Source organism: Balaenoptera musculus, chromosome 14, assembly GCF_009873245.2.
Source record: "Balaenoptera musculus isolate JJ_BM4_2016_0621 chromosome 14, mBalMus1.pri.v3, whole genome shotgun sequence".
NCBI lineage: Eukaryota > Metazoa > Chordata > Mammalia > Artiodactyla > Balaenopteridae > Balaenoptera > Balaenoptera musculus.
In genome coordinates, this window is record NC_045798.1 from 70,260,801 (window position 1) to 70,279,230 (window position 18,430).

Below are 18,430 nucleotides of genomic sequence, written 5' to 3' on the forward strand. Positions count from 1 at the left end.
TTAATTAATTATTTTTGACTGCGTTGGGTCTTCGTTGCTGCACATGGGCTTTCTCTAGATGCGGCAAGCAGGGGCTACTCTTTGTTGCAGTGTGTGGGTTTCTCATTGCGGTGGCTTCTCTTGTTGCAGAGCACGGGCTCTAGGTGCCCAGGCTTCAGGAGTTGTGGCTTGCGGGCTCTGGAGCGCAGGCTCAGCAATTGTGGCACACGGGCTTAGTTGCTCCGTGGCATGTGGGATCTTCCTGGACCAGGGCTCGAACCCATGTCCCCTGCATTGGCAGGCGGATTCTTAACCATTGCGCCACCAGGGAAGCCCTGTTATACTTCTTTTGCTAGCTTGATTAATTGTTGAACCTTCTTCCTTCCAGTTATATGTGACTATGTCTCAGTCCTTCCTGATTTGGTTTCAGTATCTGCTTTCCCTGGATTACCCATCTTACTCATTGTTCTCTTCCCTAGTTTACTGCAGTATCTATATAGAAATAATATATCTGTAATTTATAAACATATATCATTTAAAATTTTTTTATTAATTCAGTTTTCTTTATTATAAGCTGCTATTGAAGTATGTGATGAAATTTTTTTAACACGAGTCTTGCATGAGAGAAATGTGGCAAAAATCTTTGAATATACATTTTATTTAAAAATCTTTTGGAGCCACAAGCAAGATTTGAGTGGAGCCATATGTAGTGTTGCTTATGAATAAAGATATGTGTATGTATACTGTGGAATTCTCAAGGTGGGTATATCAGGATTAGCTGGGTTGTATTTCTTCCTCAACTCCATCACTGGGTTGTGATGAGGTATAACGTGTTGCAAGTGTCAGTGTCTGGAGACAAAAAGAAGTTGACAGCCTCTGTTACATTGTATCTTTTCATCCTTAAGTGCTGACCAAGATATCTTCATAGTTACATATATTTCAGAAAACAAAGGTTGTGTGTGACAAGAAATGTTGGGTGTTTCTTTGTTTGTTTCCAACGGCTAAGTGGGGACTCTGGAGTCAGACCTGTCTGTGTTCGAGGCTCTACCACATGCTAGCTATATGACCCTGGTTTAGTTAACTTCTCTACACTTTGCCTTTCTCATTTGCAAAGTGGGGCTAGTGATAGTACCTACATCAGAGGATTGTCATGAGCATTTAATGGGACAGTAAAATAGATCATAAAGGAAGCCTCGATAAATGTTAACTATTACATTATTACTATTGTTATTAGTCACTAGGTATAATGTTTCTATGTTTCTTTTGCTTTGGAGCAATAGAGTGTTGCTCATACTTAACTAACTTAAGATCATTGTTATCTCTCGTGATTTATCTGTTGTCTGCTTCTTGGAGAAGTTAACTATGCCCTTCTAAACAGATATATCACTGATATAAACCATTACAGTCAATATTTGTTGAATGAATGCACATGAGCTGTAACAGAAGTTTTCTGGAGTTGGACTCAGCTGATTTTGTTGTTCATATCACCACTCAATAGCCTTCTGTTCTAAAATGCTGTTGGATTGGCACTAAAAATTACATATGAAGCACTTATATTGGGGAACAAACAAACAAAAGCTGGAATGTTGAATATCTTGAATTATTATGTCAATGAGATCTTGAAAACAATGGGAGTGTTGGGAATCCAGCAGTGTTATTTCCCCAAATAATTATATCTCTAATTCAAGTGGGTAGAGCTAGACAGTCCTAAGGGTTATTTAATCTAGCCTTAATTTTATACACATGAGGAAAACTGACTTAGCAAGGTTAAGGAACTTGTCCAAGATCAGATTGTCATGTAGAGCTGCGTGAATAGAATATTTTCATTTTCTTCACAAGTTCAGAGCTCCTTCCCAGCTCTTTCCCTTCTCTGACACTTATTTTAGGAGCCCATACCCACATAACACCTGTGAGTGTTAGAGTTCTTCCTGAGAACATTCTGCAGTGGGTAATGGTGAACTATGGGATCTGTGGGAACATGTATTGAGTCTCTTCCCACAAATGTCTGAAAATTAAATGTATGGCATTGATTTTGAGGTGACAAAATATTTAAAATAAATTAAGTTTTATCTGTGGGACCAGTAAGGGGATTTCCTCATCTTGTTACCAGGGTACTATAAAACATAGTTTTTTTTCTTGTTTAATTTTCCTTGTGTATTTGTTTCTGGTGTGAATCATTACATTGTTGTCTTTGAGGCAACAAGGGTCTATATCTTCTATGATACTGGTAACTGTCTCCAGTGTCTGGTCATCTGAAAGTTGGCAATAGATAAGAAACATTTGCATAATAAGAGTGTTGATCAATCTTGTTACTGGTAGACATTTCAAAGGAAGTAATCAAATAATTGCCAACTTTATCTTATCAGCTTTTTCCACCTGAATCATAGAAGGCAGATAACTTGGAGATGGGGGCGGCTGGGGAAATGTTCTTATTGAAACAAAGAAGCACTGCCTTTTCTTCTATGCCAGCATGGCATAAAGGAAGAATCCAGCTGGCTCAGGTTTTCTAACAGAAACAATATGCATATATTCTGTTTTCAGCTTAACCTTTCAACCAGTAATTTTAGCACCCACCAAGGGATCTTGCTTGAAGCAATTATTATTATGATACTCTAATGGTGATTTTCTGTTTCTTTCATTAAAAAATATATTTTTGGTGGATATCTGATGAATATCTTACATTGATATTAAGGACTTCTGCCTTCCCACCAGCACTGCCCATTTTGGAGACTAAAGTGACCATGGTTTAAATGATGTTAGATGGTGAAAGGGTGGGTTAGAAGAAGATGAAGGGGTTAAAAGATAAGAAATATATTGGCGGTAGTAGTTAGGTATGGTCTAGATAGGAAGTTCACTGTAATGGCAATAAGAAAACCTGGGTTTTAGTTACAATTCTGTTATCTTAATATAAGCAGGTCTTTTACTCCGATTTTCTAATTTGCAAAATAAGGACAATTCTATAAATGATTCAAGGTAACGGGTGAGGATGTAGTAATTTGACTTACTAGGAGGGGTAATAGGTGGTTTATGAATTCAGATGTCCTTCTACCATATTAAAATCAGGGTGTTATTAAAGTAGTGAGTCTACTTGTGCTTATTAAAAAGGCAAAGGCTGACATTCATTGGGCATTTACTATGTATGGGCACTGTGCTAAGTGCTTTACTTATATTAACTAGTTCAGTCCTCTCGCACCTTTATGAGGGCAACATTGTTAGCCCCATTGTAAAGATGAAGAACTTGACACACACAGGGAGGTTAAATACCTTGCCCCAGGTCACACAGCTAATAAGTGGCAGAATCAGGATTCAAACCTTGGTGGTCTGGCTCTAGAATTTTCACTCTTAATCATACACTACAAACTTCTGCCCTGGTTATAGCCACTGGCAGGACTGATATTCATCTAGTATATACTGATGTGGCCACACCACCTATATTTCCATTGAGTCTTAGAGACCACTCATTGTAAAGCACATCCCATTTTTAGAGATGTTAAAATGTAGAATTCATTCTAACAAATGCACAAGGCAAATTTAATAGGAAAAATATGTTTTATGGTACTCTGATAGCATGATGAGAAAATCACCTTGCTGGCTCCACAGATAAATTATTTTGTATATTTTATTACCTCAAAAATCAATGCCATACATTTAAATTCCAGGTCTTTGTGAGAAAAGGCTAAATTGATATGAGTCCCTGACGCGTCTTAGATTTGATGAGATATGGTAGGAAAGCCACAAAGTCACTCCCCATCACTTGAGCATAGATTAACCTTCAGCCTTGTCAGAGCTTGAGCTGCCTGACCCAGATAGAATCTATATTTTTACCACATGGTCTGTTACTAAACTACTTACAGACAAGCCAGAAATATGAAATAGAATGTAACTGACTAAGTGTGCCTACCAAGTGAAACAGTGTTGGGGCTCGAAGACTTAGCTCAAAATTATGGTTTCAGAGGGGCCTGGCCTTTTCTTCCTATCTCAAACACAATTATTCTTTCCGTCCTCGCAAGATCTTGTACGTACTTCTATCAGAACACAGCACATTTTTGGGGGAAATTATTTGCTTTCTTTTCCATTTCTCCTACTAGATTATAAGGTAATAAAAGGCTTCGTAATGTGCAGAGTGGTATACAACCTGGAATAGAGTAGGTATTCAACCATGTTATGGAAGGAATAAAGGTAGGAAGATAGAAAGGAAAGGAGGATGGGTGACTGTTTTGTGGATTACAGTAGTAGTTTTTAGCTCACTCAGGCCACAGCTCACCACCAGGAAAGCTGATGCAAAATGAATTTTAAATGAAGATTTAACTTTCAGGTAACAAAATTATCCAATACGTAAACCACATAGAAAAATCAGTCACATTATCTAGAGGCAGGACTGATTTGGGTGATAAAAGGTTGTGCTAGACTGAGCACCCACCATCAGACTCTGCAGAGAACCAATACCATGGAAGAATCTTTTGATAAAGGGTGCTTTGCTTCTACACTAAAACTAGTTGTGTGATTTTGGGCAGGTATCGCACCTCTTCGTGCCTCAGGTTCCTAATTTACAAAATGGGAATAATCATCATAGTACCTGACAGGATTGCTGTAAGAATTAAATCCCATGATGTATGGAAAGCACTTAGTACTGTGCCTCGTACTTTGTTGAAAGGAGGAAGTAAATATTAGTTAGCTATTGTTGTTATTATCTGTGTATGTGCCATCAGTGAGCAAAGAGTTGGGGACCAAAAGAAGTGTTTTGTTGGTCTCTAATTTGGCAATGCTTTCTACGGGGTTTTTTTTTTTTTTTCAACTGAGATTATTGTTTAAGAAACAACTTCCTTGTTTCATTTCCTTAACTTTCCGCTCTATATAAGCACTTCCTTCCTTAAGAATTATCATTCTTCTCCCCTCAGGGATCTCTCCATTTGCTAAAGCTACATCCCTCCCCTGTTTTTCTTTTTCAGTGAATTGCTTGCCCATCTATGCCAGTGGACAACTTAGCATTTGAAATGCATGAAGATGCAAAGCAGAATATTGTGTCTGTGGGGAAGATGAATACCATATCCAGAATGGTAAGAATGTAAATGGCGACTTACATCGTGAGATTAGTTCCCCCCATAACCTTTCTGCAGAGCTCAGGAAACAGTCCCTCTTTAGACCGGCTCTCTTCAAGTGACCTTCTTCAGAAAGGTAGCATCTCCTGCTCTGAATATCTCCTGACTTGCCATCTCTCATAAACTCTTAACTCCTTTAGCTATTTAATGGCCCAGCTTTCTATGAATTGTTGTTCATGGCATTAATGATTTGTTTATTGTTCAGTATATTACCCTTATACAATGTTAAATTGAATATGTTGGTAAATGATTATGCTATACAAAATATACCATTTAAGAATTGATAATTTTTTAAATTTTTATACAGTTTTTAAAGATTACTCTCCATTTAGTTATTACAAAATATTGGCTATATTCCCTGTACTGTACAGTACATTCTTGTAGCCTATCTTACACCCAATAGTTTGTACCTCCCACTCCCCAACGCTTACATTGGTCCTCCCCCACCTCTCCACTGATAACCACTAGTTTGTTCTCTGTATCTGTGAGTCTGCTTCTTTTTTGTTATGTTGACTAGTTTGTTGTATTTTTTAGATTCTACATATAAGTGATATCATGTCTTTGTCAGACCTATTTCACTTAGCAATAATGCCCTCCAAGTCCAACCATGTTGCTACAAATTGCAAAATTTTATTCCTTTTTATGGTTGAGTAGTATTCCATTGTATATATACCACCTTTTCTTTATCCATTCATCTGTTGATGGACACTTCCATATCTTGGAAATTGTAAATAATGCTGCTATGAACACTGGGGTGCATGTACCTCTTTGAATAAGTGTTTTTTTTTTTTTTATTATTATGTACCTAGGAGCAGAATTGCCAGGTCATATGGTAGTTATATCTCTAATTTTTTTGAGAAACCTCCATCCTTCCACAGTGGCTGCACCAGTTTACATTCCCACCAACAGCGTATGATGATTCCCTTTTCTCCTCACCAACATTTCACCAACATTTGTTATTTGTGTTCTTTTGAATATTTAAGATTGTTAAAGTAAGAATGTCTGTTAGAATTATTAGTGATAAAAGATTTGCTTGCTCAGAGAGAAAGACCAGGAACTCAGAGGGCAGTGGAAAAGGAGTCCTGGACATCATTGCTTATAAACGTCATTTTAGCGGTCAGAGAAGTGAGGGCAAATTGGTCCAAAGGTTAGGGTGTGTATTTTCTTGGCAGCTTTCAGTAATGTGGATTGTAACTCAGAAAGAATACTGCTGTTTATAGCATATATTTGTGATATGAAACCAGGAAATTGTAACATAGAAATACATGGAAATATTATGACTTGGAGATGGGTGGTGACTTGGAGGCTCATGTAGGTAATACACAGGAGGAAGGGAATTTAATGAAGCATTTAATGAAGGAGGGAGAGGGAGAGAGAGACAGAGACCTGTCAGGCCCATTGATTACTGCTATGTTGCTTATTCCCATGCATCTAGCTGTACATGTAAATGCATTTGTACATTCTGGAACCAAAAAGTTCTTAGAAAAAACTACTTATAACCTCTTTGATTTTCAGGTGAAGAAACCGGTAAATAGGGGCTGACTGACTTGGAATGCATTTCATATACAAACTTAACTGGGTACTTAATTTTCTAGTATTATTCTGTGCCCCAGCTCCTTATATTTTTATTTTTATCCTTGTTTATTTGGATGTCATCTGGGTGTATGGGGGGTGTGTGAGTGTGGGGCTGTGCCCCGCAGCCTGCAGTCCTTGCACTTGCCCAGCTGCTAGACTGAAGAGAGAGCCTGAGTCAGCGGCAGAGACATCAGTGATTCACCGGACATGGACTCTTACAAGTCAGAGGCCGAGGTCCTGGAGTGACACCCACCATGTACGGGCAGGCAGGCAGGCAGGACACGACAGCAATCTTCCCTGCACAGGGGAGGAAGAGGCTATCGGTTATAGGGGGCATGACATCAAAAGGGCTCCTTGGTTGCCAGGGGGACCGTGGAACACATCTCCACACAGCTCTTTGGGTTAGCAACCATCGCAAGAGCCATGCTTTCCTGTTGATGACTGAACGTACTGGAGCTGGTCTGGTCCCAGAGCTAGAACAGTGGTTAGCGGGGGCAGCTGGGGGCGCAGCGATCACGCAGGTGGTTACTGATTAAACTTTCCACTTAGGAGGGGAGGCAGTCATACGCATAAGTAAGCGTGAGGCAGGGCTGGGGAGGGGGGCAGGGGGTGTACAGAGAGCAAGAGAGCAGCCGTCTTATGGGGCCTGACCATACTGTGAGTGTACGTATGTGTGTATTTATTTACACATGTAGTATTTTACTCAGTATGTTTATCCCACAAATGCATTTTTTTAAATAAAGAGAAAATAAACCAAACTGAGAAAGGAGGCAATATTTCTCATGCATCAAGAGTAGAGAATAATGGCTTCATAATTTCTCCTAGGAAAAGAAGAGGCAGTGGTCACTGACGAGCATTTTCCTGGTGTGTCTCTTGGCCTGCACCATTACCACAGCATCTGGAGTCCTGATTCTCTCCTTGGTTTATGTTAACAACTCTCAGCCCCATTCAGAACCTGGAGCCCAGCCTCCGCAAACAGCAATTCCCATGGTGCAAAAGGCTGTTGATCCAAAATTCAAGTTTCTTAATCATTTACCTAAATCCAAGGTATGGATCACACGTATTAGGAAAAAGAATCATCTATTATAAATGGTGATTTCAAAACAAAGTTTCCATTGCTTGTTTTCTAAGCTTTGTTCTCTCTTCATTGGAAGGAAGCAGCTGCGGGCTGTTTGGAGGAAGGGAAGTGAGGGATAGAGAAGGGGGAAAGTTGGGTGGATATTGGCTCCAGGCAGAATTTTTCTTTAGTAGATAGTTCTATGTTTGGCTGCAGGGGAGAAGTGCGGACAGCCCTGTTCTCTTGCCAAGATAGGTGTTCTTTTTTATGTCAAACAGAGACTGATAGCACTGCATGTACCACGTTGTCTCCTGGAGTCTTGCAGACCTATTCTTTCTCTTCCTTTTGGGGGCTCCAGTACTCACCACACCACCACTGCCTTTTCCCTTGTGCTTCCCGCTTACTCCATAGGCCGTGGTGGCCTCACGTTCCTCAGGAGATGGCCTCCATGCTGATGATTTGCTTATGGCTTTTCAGGTGTTTGAGTTCCCCGGTGGTGCAATCCAGTGGGCCTGGTACAGGAACAATGTCAAAGACTATCTCAGCATTGAAGAAGAGGCCTTTGGCAGCAGCTTGAACAGTCAGAGATCACAGAGGACTCTGGGGACCCTGAGAATAAAAAGCAATGGCCTCCGAACACGGCTATCTTGTACAGGTATCACCAGTCTGCCCACGTTCTGCCTTTAAGCATTTGTGCTGTGTGTCCTCAGGCTATTATTTAGGTTGTTGCAAAACCTACTTAAATAAGTGATAGACAACATCCAGGCTTTGGCTGTGTACTCAGATTGTTATCAGTGCCTTGAAGCATTAACCTGTTTGTTTTAATTATTCTTGGCATCACTTTGAACTTCTTTCTTCAGTATGAAATCATTTTTCATACATTGTTAAGCTAAGATCACTGTTCCAGCCTTTTTTTATATATAAATGTATTTATTTGTTTATTTATTTAATTAATTTATTTTTGGCTGTGTTGGGTCTTCGTTGCTGTGCGTGGGCTTTCTCTGGTTGCGGTGAGCGCGGGCTACTCCTCGTTGCGGTGCACGGGCTTCTCATAACGGTGGCTTCTCTTGTTGCGGAACACGGGCTCTAGGTGCACGGGCTTCAGTAGTTGTGGCTCTCGGGCTCTAGAGCGCAGACTCAGTAGTTGTGGTGCACGGGCTTAGTTGCTCCGCGGCATGTGGGATCTTCCTGGACCAGGGATCGAACCTGTGTCCCCTGCATTGGCAGGCGGATTCTTATCCACTGTGCCACCAGGGAAATCCCCACTGTTCCATCCTTTGAGCCAAAGGCTAAAACTGGTAGCTGTGATCTAATGAGCAAAGAAACTACAGCTTCCCTTCAAGGAATAAAGCAGTGACTGTAATAACAAACTAGTTTGCTGATGTTCAGCCTTGAGTCTCTGTGATCAGCCAGTTGGATGCCCTTTTGTGGTTAAGACCTTTCAGAATTCTTTGGAAGTGAAATTAGTGTACCTACTCGAATTTCAAATAAGTCATTAATTCTGAAATGTATTTATGGCTTCTGTATTCCAGACACTGGGGAAGCTGTAGTGACTAAGCTCTCATAGAACTTTCAGAGTTTGGTCTTACCCTGATGATCTTATTAATAGATCAGCCGGTTTTTTGTGTGTGATATATTTCTGTTGTTGTTAATAAAACTCCCTTTTTATACTTGGACAATTCACTTGATTTTAAAATTTACAACAAGGAGAGAGATTAGAGCTTTATCTCTATGAGATTAAACCCTTCTTAGAAGAATACCTGGACACACAGTAAAAGCACTATGTTATCACTATTACTATTATTATTATCAAAATTGTATGCAGACTTTTTCTTATCTGGAAAATACATATGCCTCTGTATGCGTACACACACAAACACACGCAAGCACACACATGCATGTGTGTACACATGTGCCTGCAGTCTTTTCAGACTATCAAACTAGCGTGAACTTAGAGCTCTAAATGCTCAGTGGGGGTGGTATTGCCCAAAAGGGGGCAAAAACTGGTTGTTAGCAGGGTAAAGATATTACTCTTTTTATGTATAAAGCATAGATGTACATGTAGTACATGAGCAGTATGTGTATACAGTGTACAGATCTACAGTACCTCTGTAGTGTTAACATTTCATAGGGTGGTGATTAGAAAAAAATGTCTAACGTGGTACCTTAGAAGGGAGGTAATGAAAAAAGGTTGAGGAACCTTGCTCTAAAGTAGTGTTGGATGAGCTCTTCCGTTTATGTTTCAGGGGACAGCACGGATTGGGGTGGCTGATGATGGTGCTGTTGTTACCACGCACAGTGTTAACAGCTGGCCAAGTGATCTTCTTCCCTAAAAACACAGTACACTGGATAGAGCATGTGGGGAGCAAAGACTGCTTTTTCTTGCTCTTCTTTTCTACACATCATGAACTTCAGACCCTGGAAGCTGATGATGTAATTTTTTCTATACCTGAGGACATTGCTTCCAGGTCACCTGAGGTCTGTACCACTGCTGAGAACAACTCCCATGAGGGTATGCATTACATAGGTACAAAGAGGGCATGAATATTCGGGTTTCTAAGGCAGCAGTCAACAAAGTGACATTTGGGTAATGGGCTCAAGGGCACTGAAGGTGAATTGCTCTTTATTTTCCCTTACGAAGGACTGCTATAGGAAGCTACTGTGTAGTGAATTGGTAGAAAGGTTATGATATGGTTATTAAAAATTACTATAATTTTCATCTCTGAAAAGCCATATGCTCATCCAGGGATAACTTTGCTACAGGTAATGTAACTGTGTTTTCCTAGTCTAATGCAGAGGTTCCCCCAGTTTTCCTAAGGAATGGCTACTTTTGCTCTCTTTCAGTAGTTACACTGTCGCTGGAGGGATTGCTGATAACGCTGGGTATAGAGGGTCAGATGTGGGTGCTGCCTGTGCAAATGGGTGATGGCCCGTGAGTGGCACCCGGAAGGGGTTTTGTGGGAAATTTAGGAATCTAAGTAGTAAGATTTTGAGATTTATCTTGCAGCAGATCCTGCTCTAATGTTATAGGGAGAAGTAGAGGAAATGAGTCATTAGTGAGAGTGCTGGTAAGCATGGGAACCAGTGTATATTTTTGCAGGAGTTTATATTGACCATAAAATACCAATGCCCATACATTGAATACTTGGAAGATTTTCATAAAGATCACAAGCCTTAGGCTAATCGAGGTCAGCTCTTTTGACTGGGCCACTGAAAACCACACTGGTGCCAGTGCTGCCTTATCCTCAGCTACCGCCCGTTCTATTGCTAAAACGTGTAGAACGTTTCACAAATATCTTATATGGTCTCTTATGTGTTTCAGCCTGAAGGTGGAATTCGTTTCATTAGAACATTCCGTAAGCAAAAAGAGGATGAGGGGGTCAGTCTTCCTCCCAACTTGGCAGAACTGGTTGTCAATGCTGATTGCTCACAGTCTCCAGATAACCTTGTGTGGAGATAATTTTATGACCTGAAAGGTATAGTATATTATTTTGTGAAGCCTTTTTAGTTAAGTATTTATATATATGATTATATAGGTGTATTGGATTGAGATGTAATGTGTTTTTTACAGTGGGTCGCAGTCAAGAGAAGTTTGAAAAGACACATTTCTCAACAGAGTAGGAAATGTGAGAAAAGGGCTGGAAACAAAAGAGAATGTGCAAAAAAGATTCAGAGTGTGAGGGGGGTGTGCTGGGGCTGGGGGATGCTGTAGAAGAGGCTTATGAGAGAGGAGAGGCCAATCATGTAGCAATTAAGGGGCTTTAAATAGGAGAGTGACACAATGAGGTTTTAAATTTATTTATTTTTATCATTTTATTTATTTATTTTATTGAGGTATAATTGACATACAACACTATGTTAGTTTCAGGTATACAACACAGTGATTCAATATTTGTATATATTGTGAAACGATCACCACAATAAGTCTAGTTAACATCCATCACTATACATAGTTACAGATATTTTCCTTGTCACTGGGAACTTACAAGATCTTAGCAACTTTAAAGTATGCAATACAGTATTACTAACTATAGCTGCCTTGCTCCACTTTACATCCCCATGATTTGTTTATTTTGTAACTGGAAGTTTGTATCTCTTGACTTCCTTCAACCATTTCACCCACCCCCACCCCCAGCCACTGGCAGCTACCACTCTCTTCTCTTGTATCTGTGAGCTTGGGCACTTAGGTTGTTTCTGTATCTTGGCTATTGTAAATAATGCTGCGATGAACATGGGGTGCATATATCTTTTAGAGTTGGTGTTAGTTTTGTTTTTTGAAGTGATGACCAATCCAGCTGGATTGTGGAGAATAATTGGAAGTGGCCAGGTGAGAGGCAGGGTGATGACTCAGGGGGGCTCCTGCAGTCCCTCAAGTAGGGGATGATGGTGGCTTGCACTGTGTGAGAGGGAAAGAGTTGTTGAGAAGCAGAGAATTTAGAGACGCAGGACTGACACGGCTTCGTTGACCGATTGAGGGGAGAGGTAGGGATTGGTATTTAGGATGACTCACGTTTTCCAGCCAGGTCCCCTGACTTGAATGTCTGTCTTAAAGAGGTCACTCTATGTTAGAAATTTCAGGAGAGTTTGGGAAGTTAGGATAGTATCTGACAGTATCAGATCAATATCTTGGGGGAACATAGGATATGGTATTGGCAATTCCTACCACATAAACTTTCTGTAACTGTAGAAGGGCTATGTACCTTACTGGAACTGCATTTGACTCTCCTTTTGTAGTACCATTTTGAAGTAGTTTATCTTATTTTGTTTTTTAAACTTCCTCTGATTCAGGTTCAAAAGAATATCAATTTCCAGGAGGAGTAATACAATTGGCACAATATTGGAAAAATAGAAGTGAACTAAGCAACGATGAAAAAATTTTTAGTGAATTCCTGAATCAGGTAATTGAGAAAAATGTTTTGAAATTATTAAAACATTATTTAATTATTATTATTTAATTATTATTAAAATGGATGAAATATGAGATTTAGATTGGATTCATCATTTTTCTGGACAAAGGAAAAGGAAAGAGCTAGTCAAACACTGGTTGATTTGATCAATGCAAACTATTGATTGAGGCCTCATTGTGAATTTGGGAGCTTAACTTCTTGGTGTGGGTGGTTACATTAACAAAGAGACTGGATGCTCGTGAGATTTCTCTTTTCATTTCTCTTTTCATTTTCATTTGTTTTAAATGCTCAACTGGCTGTATTGCTTAATGACTAAGAGCACAGCTGTGGCATCAAATTCCCTGATTCAGATCCCAGTTCTGCCACTGTGTGACCCTAGTATACTCAACCAACCTAGATTTTAATTTCATCTCATAAGGTTGGTGGCAACCTTATAAGATTATTATAAGGGACAAGTGACATAATGTAAAGGACATAAAAAATTGCATGTTCTCAGTGAGGGCTTCATAAATATTAGTTATTATTATAATTATATGAATTGTTAAGTTGCTGAGTTGAATGTTGGCTAAATAACTGGATTTCATGTTTCTTTTTCTTTCTCAAGTACCAAAATGCCCTCACTTTGAGTACACTCAGGATTTATAACAATGGCTTAAGACAGCCACATTTTCATTTTAATGCAAATGAAATGGGATATGTAATAAGTGGATGTGCAAAGGTAATTTCTCTGTGAACAGGTTTTTTTTGAACTTTCCTTTTCAATGCAGAAAGAAGCAAACTGGAGGTATTTCTTTGTTTTGGTTCAGTTGTTGGTAACATAATAGGACTCTGTGCCAATGGCTTTCTGGGCCATTTCCACAGAGGATACCATGCAGGTCCTGCTAGGTAACTTCCAAGTTTGCTCTTAGCATGCGAAGGGGCTAAGAACATTTCAGAACTGATAAAGAGGTTTATCACTAATGGTGAGAGGCTGGAATACCTGCTTACATGTTCAGAGTTTTGCATTCTCAGGTAATGCAAGCATTTAATGTGCTCCACTTTGGGGACCGTGAAATTGGCTGTTTGCCTCTCAGTGTAAGATGAGTGGGCGCGGGGGGAGGTGTGGAGCACCAGCAGGGTGGCCATATATCCCCATTTATCCAGGATCCTTCTGACGCATACTTGTCATCTTGGTGAAGTTATTAATATCACCCCCTTTGATTCTTCAGAAAAACCACACGAAGTAGCATGTTACTACAGGGCTCCTGGGGAGAGCTACAGGTAAAATGGGCTTCTCTAGCTTGTACCTGAATCAGTCTTGACAGAAAGAATCAGACCAGACTGAAATTCACCTTTTATGTCACCCATAGCAAAAGTTTTTTGTTTTTAGAAGTGAAAGCTTTAATAAATTGGAAAAGGGCATTGTAATCTTCCACAAATTTAATTTCAAGGATCAGATTTTATTTTTGGTGTGCTTTGTGCTCATATGTGTGTGTTTGTATGCACATTTAGTCTCTAACTCTTTTTTAAAAGACCATTAGGATGCTGCTCTCCCAGAAGGCTGAATTTTCCCAAGCAAGCAGAAAGGAGGGCATAGAGGTGGTAAAACACTGCAATTTAAATCCTCTGCCTAATTAGGGAATGGAATTGATAACCCTTAATTAGAACATGGTGATTAATGCTCTTTTTGCATGATATTCTACACTATTGAATTCACTAATACATTTTGAGGGACATTTACTTTAAATAGAGCATCTTTTAATTTTTGTGGGACTTTGTCTCAGAAACAGGAGAGTTAATGTGAAGGATTGCCTCTTTTCTGCTATTTACCCTCTCTGAGAAGTCCCTTTATAACCATATGCTTTTATCCATCTGTTCTTCACTATGAATACTTATCCTTAATGAATATTTGATTTTATTTGCTTAACTTCAGCATAGTTTTTTCCCCTCCTTAGGTGGGCATTATCAATGCTCAGTGTACCATAGAGTTTAACGTTCACATTGGAGATGTGATATTTTTCCCCACTGGAACCCAGCATTACATTAAGAGTACACGCGATAAGGAATTACTTCTCATTCTTGCCTTCAGCACTGGAGACCAGGTGAGAATAAGCCAGTTTAAGAGAGATTGCTGAGTGCCAGTGAAGTGCAGAATACTCTGCTAAGCAATGTATCTGCATCATAGGGGGCCCTCAGTGTATGTGTGTTGAATAAATGATTGAATGAATGAACTGGCTGAACGAATGTGTGAAGAGAAGAATCAAATAATCTTTTCATTCAGTTATAAAGGGATCCAATACATCACATTCCCTCTTAATTCCCCCAATTCTCAACCAGCTGAGAAAAAAGACCAAAGAGCAGTATATAGAGATCCAGGAAATCATTTCTATTACTAATCAAGCAGGTATTAGAGAATATGATTAATATCTGTGGGCAAGTGGGTTTCCTAATATCTATCTCCAGAATTGGGCTGGCCTTCCGACGTTGAGGTGGGCCCTTGTACTACCTTACAGCATAGAGAAGCAGAGCATGATTTTTGAAGCTTTGCCAGTTCCCAGACAGAGAGGGAGGAGCTGAAGTGAGCATGGCTAGTTTATTCTTCTGGAATTTACTTGGCAGAGAGAGGAAAAGAAGAGCCTCTTGTATATGAAAAGAAACTTTAGGAGACGTGAAGTAACATTGAGTATGATAGAGCAGTGCTACCAAGAAGGAGTAGCATTCCTTCCCATCATTCTTTGTTTTAAGCAAATCTGATACATCATGATCTGTAGTATAAAACATACATTAAGAGGAATTGTTTATTGTATTAAATAGTTGTTTGCTTTTAAAAATTCACCCCAGTGTTCCTTAATTAGATAGAATAATGTGTTTGAAAAACAAGAATAAATAGTGGAATTTAGATTTTTGAACAGTCCTTAGGACTAGGTTCCCTGCTGAGACTGGGTGAGAATTATAAGAGTCTGGGTATTCCTGGGGCAAATCCAGGAACAGACAGACATTTCTCTTGGCCGTGGTTCTTCCTACATGGAGACCCAACAAGATCTCCAGGGGCGAGCACAGCATGAATTCAGCAGTATCATCTACAGAACCTATGCCATCCTGCTCAGTGGTGCTTATTTCCCATGATGACACTTCCCTTCTTTGAGGGACACTGGAAAATTCCAGCATCTGCTTCTCTGGGTCTCTGAACCTTCCTGGGGGTACCTGGGATGAGGTTTGTGAAGAGCTCTGTGAGAGGAGGTGCAATGGAAAGCTAGCTGTAGACTCTCGGGGGGAAGAGGATTCCAGTGTCCCCTGCTTTTGGTGTGGGGCTCACCGCTACTGCCACCCCCTTGGTCATCATTCTCTACAGCTGTTATAAGAACAAATCATGAAGCAAAATGAAGTCAAATCAAATATAAATAGGAAAAGAAGGGAAAAACTCATTAAAACAGCAAGTTAGAGTTAAAAAAATTAAGATCAAGAAAAGGGAATTTTAAAAATTAATTAAAGATTGATGTGAAAGGCTAATACCAACAAATTAAAACTTAAAAATATGAAAGAAGGATAAAAATAACAATTGAAAATTATTAAATACAAGTCAAGAATTAAAGAATATAAATCTTTTGAAAAGAGAAAAGAAGTAGAGGGTTGTTTTTTTTTTTTTAATGAAAAGAAGCAATTTAAGGGAGTGATCCACAACAGGCAAGGAAAAAATGAATCAGAATTTTGGGTAGGAGGAATTTTTTTTACATCTACCCCCACCGCCAGGAATGTCTGATATGCATCTTGAGGGAGCATAACCCCGACTAACCCACTAGAAGGGGTATTAGGGGTGTTTCTAACGGGGATGTATTTTGCATAGGGGTATGAAGGGAAAGAGGAAGGAGGAAGAATAAAGAGAGGCTGAGAGACAGAAACACATGCCTAGAGAGAAACACAGAATGAGACATAGGGACACAGAGAGAGACATACATGCCCAGAGATACACAGCGATAGAGACATACAGAGAGACAGAGATCTACAAAGAGAATGACACAGACACAGAGAAAAAGAGAGGAACAACACAGATACACAAATAGAAGGAGACATACAGACATAGACACCAAGAGGGACAGAGACCCATAAAGAGACAGAGACACAGAAGGAGAGACACACAGATACATACATACCCAGATACAGACAGACCTATACACAGAGGGGCAGGGAAAGGCAGACATACCTAGAGACACACACACAAAGAGTTAGGAGAGAGATTCAGAGACAGATAAGCTCAGAGACACACACACAGACACAGAGAGAGACAGAAACACAGTGAGAGACCCAGAGAGACCCACATACATGCAGAAATTGAGAGGCTGGCTGAGAAAGAGTGGTGGTGTCAAGGGGGAGGGGTGCAGAAAGGACAGTAAGATCGTGATAGAGAGAGGGCACAAGGACAGACAGACAGAGTCAGAGCCAGCCAACTGGACAGCCAGGCCAGATAGGCAGAGATTAACGACTGCCTCTGGCTGTGCAGGAGGAGGACTACTTACCTGGCAGCCACATTTGCCTCCGTCATGTGCCTCTGGGCATGGAGCTCTGAGAGGCCCTTTGGCCACTGGTCCCTGCTTACAAGTAGACTAAAGGTCTTGCTCCCTCTTTAAGGAGAACTACCTCCCAGTGGGATGGAGGTCCCTTCTAAGAAAGCTTCAGATGCCTCAGCATCTCTAGTGATCAGTCAGACTTTCCTTATTCCCAGAGTCGAAATGGTGAGCTCCCCATGGCAAAAGAAGACAAGTGTACAAGGGGACCATTCACAGGATTTCATAGCTCCTAATGTTACACAGCTATGTACCTACAGTCTTGAAAATGCCTTGATGGCTGTAAGATCTTTGTAGGAACCTGAGTAATTTGGTGCTGATACATCTTCTTTTTGTTTCCACTGTCAGTTGCAAACCCTTGACATGGACGATTATCTCCAGGCCACAGTAGACCACATCCTGGCCCAGCTTTTCTTCAAGCAAAGTGAGTTTAAGAAGATCCCCAAATTCAAGGAGGACCAGGCAATCAACCTGCCTTAGATTTGCTGATGAGTTCATATCCATTCTTTGCTCTTCATGTTATTCTTGCTGTTTTTAAAGAAGGTCCACTTGGCTAATGAGCTTGGAGCTCTTTACAGAGTGATATTGGGAAAGCAGGTGTGAAGCAGCCCTGTGGGCTCATTTAGCTGAGAAGATCATAGTCAATTCATGCTAAGGGAACATTTCAGTGTACTCTGTGCAGATTATCTATGGAGGGGATCTGATAAATTAAATTAATATATTTTTGTATGGATTTTAGTCACGTGTATATATTTGTTAACTTTCCTTTTGTTACTTTAAATTTATTACTTCAAAGGAAAATCCATTTTTTTTGCACATCACTGAAACTTAGTGCCATGCTTGTAGTTTGGTTATTCATCACTGTGGAAGGAAGTAGGGAGATCAGCTTACGTATGTTGTACATACAGAAGCACTGGAACCCGGGTACATCTAACCTTTTCTGGAGAGTTTAGTATAGAACCTTAGGTTAGCCATTCTCAACCCTTTTGTTGACATGAAGATACTTTTTATAAAGCCCAAAATTTCAAGGACTCACTCATACGAGTAGTTGAATATTTATTGTATATTAGCTGAGAAAATAATGACAAGCTAATTATGAATTCAATACTTTCTTTGAATGTATTTGGATTTTATTAATCACATCATGAACTATTTACATTTGAGGAATAGTCATCCCTATGGTTGAGAAGCATGTGTTTTATTTAGTCTGTTGGCTGGGTGTGTATATGAATTTGAGGACTACTTGTCATCACTTGAAAACTGGTAGAGGCT

At 39.9% G+C, this 18,430-nt stretch overlaps 1 pseudogene; it reads left to right on the plus strand.

Moving 5' to 3' along the window:
- The first annotated feature begins 4,946 nt into the window (after positions 1–4,946).
- On the plus strand, positions 4,947–17,742 carry LOC118906734 (annotated as a pseudogene).
- The last annotated feature ends 688 nt before the right edge of the window (positions 17,743–18,430 follow it).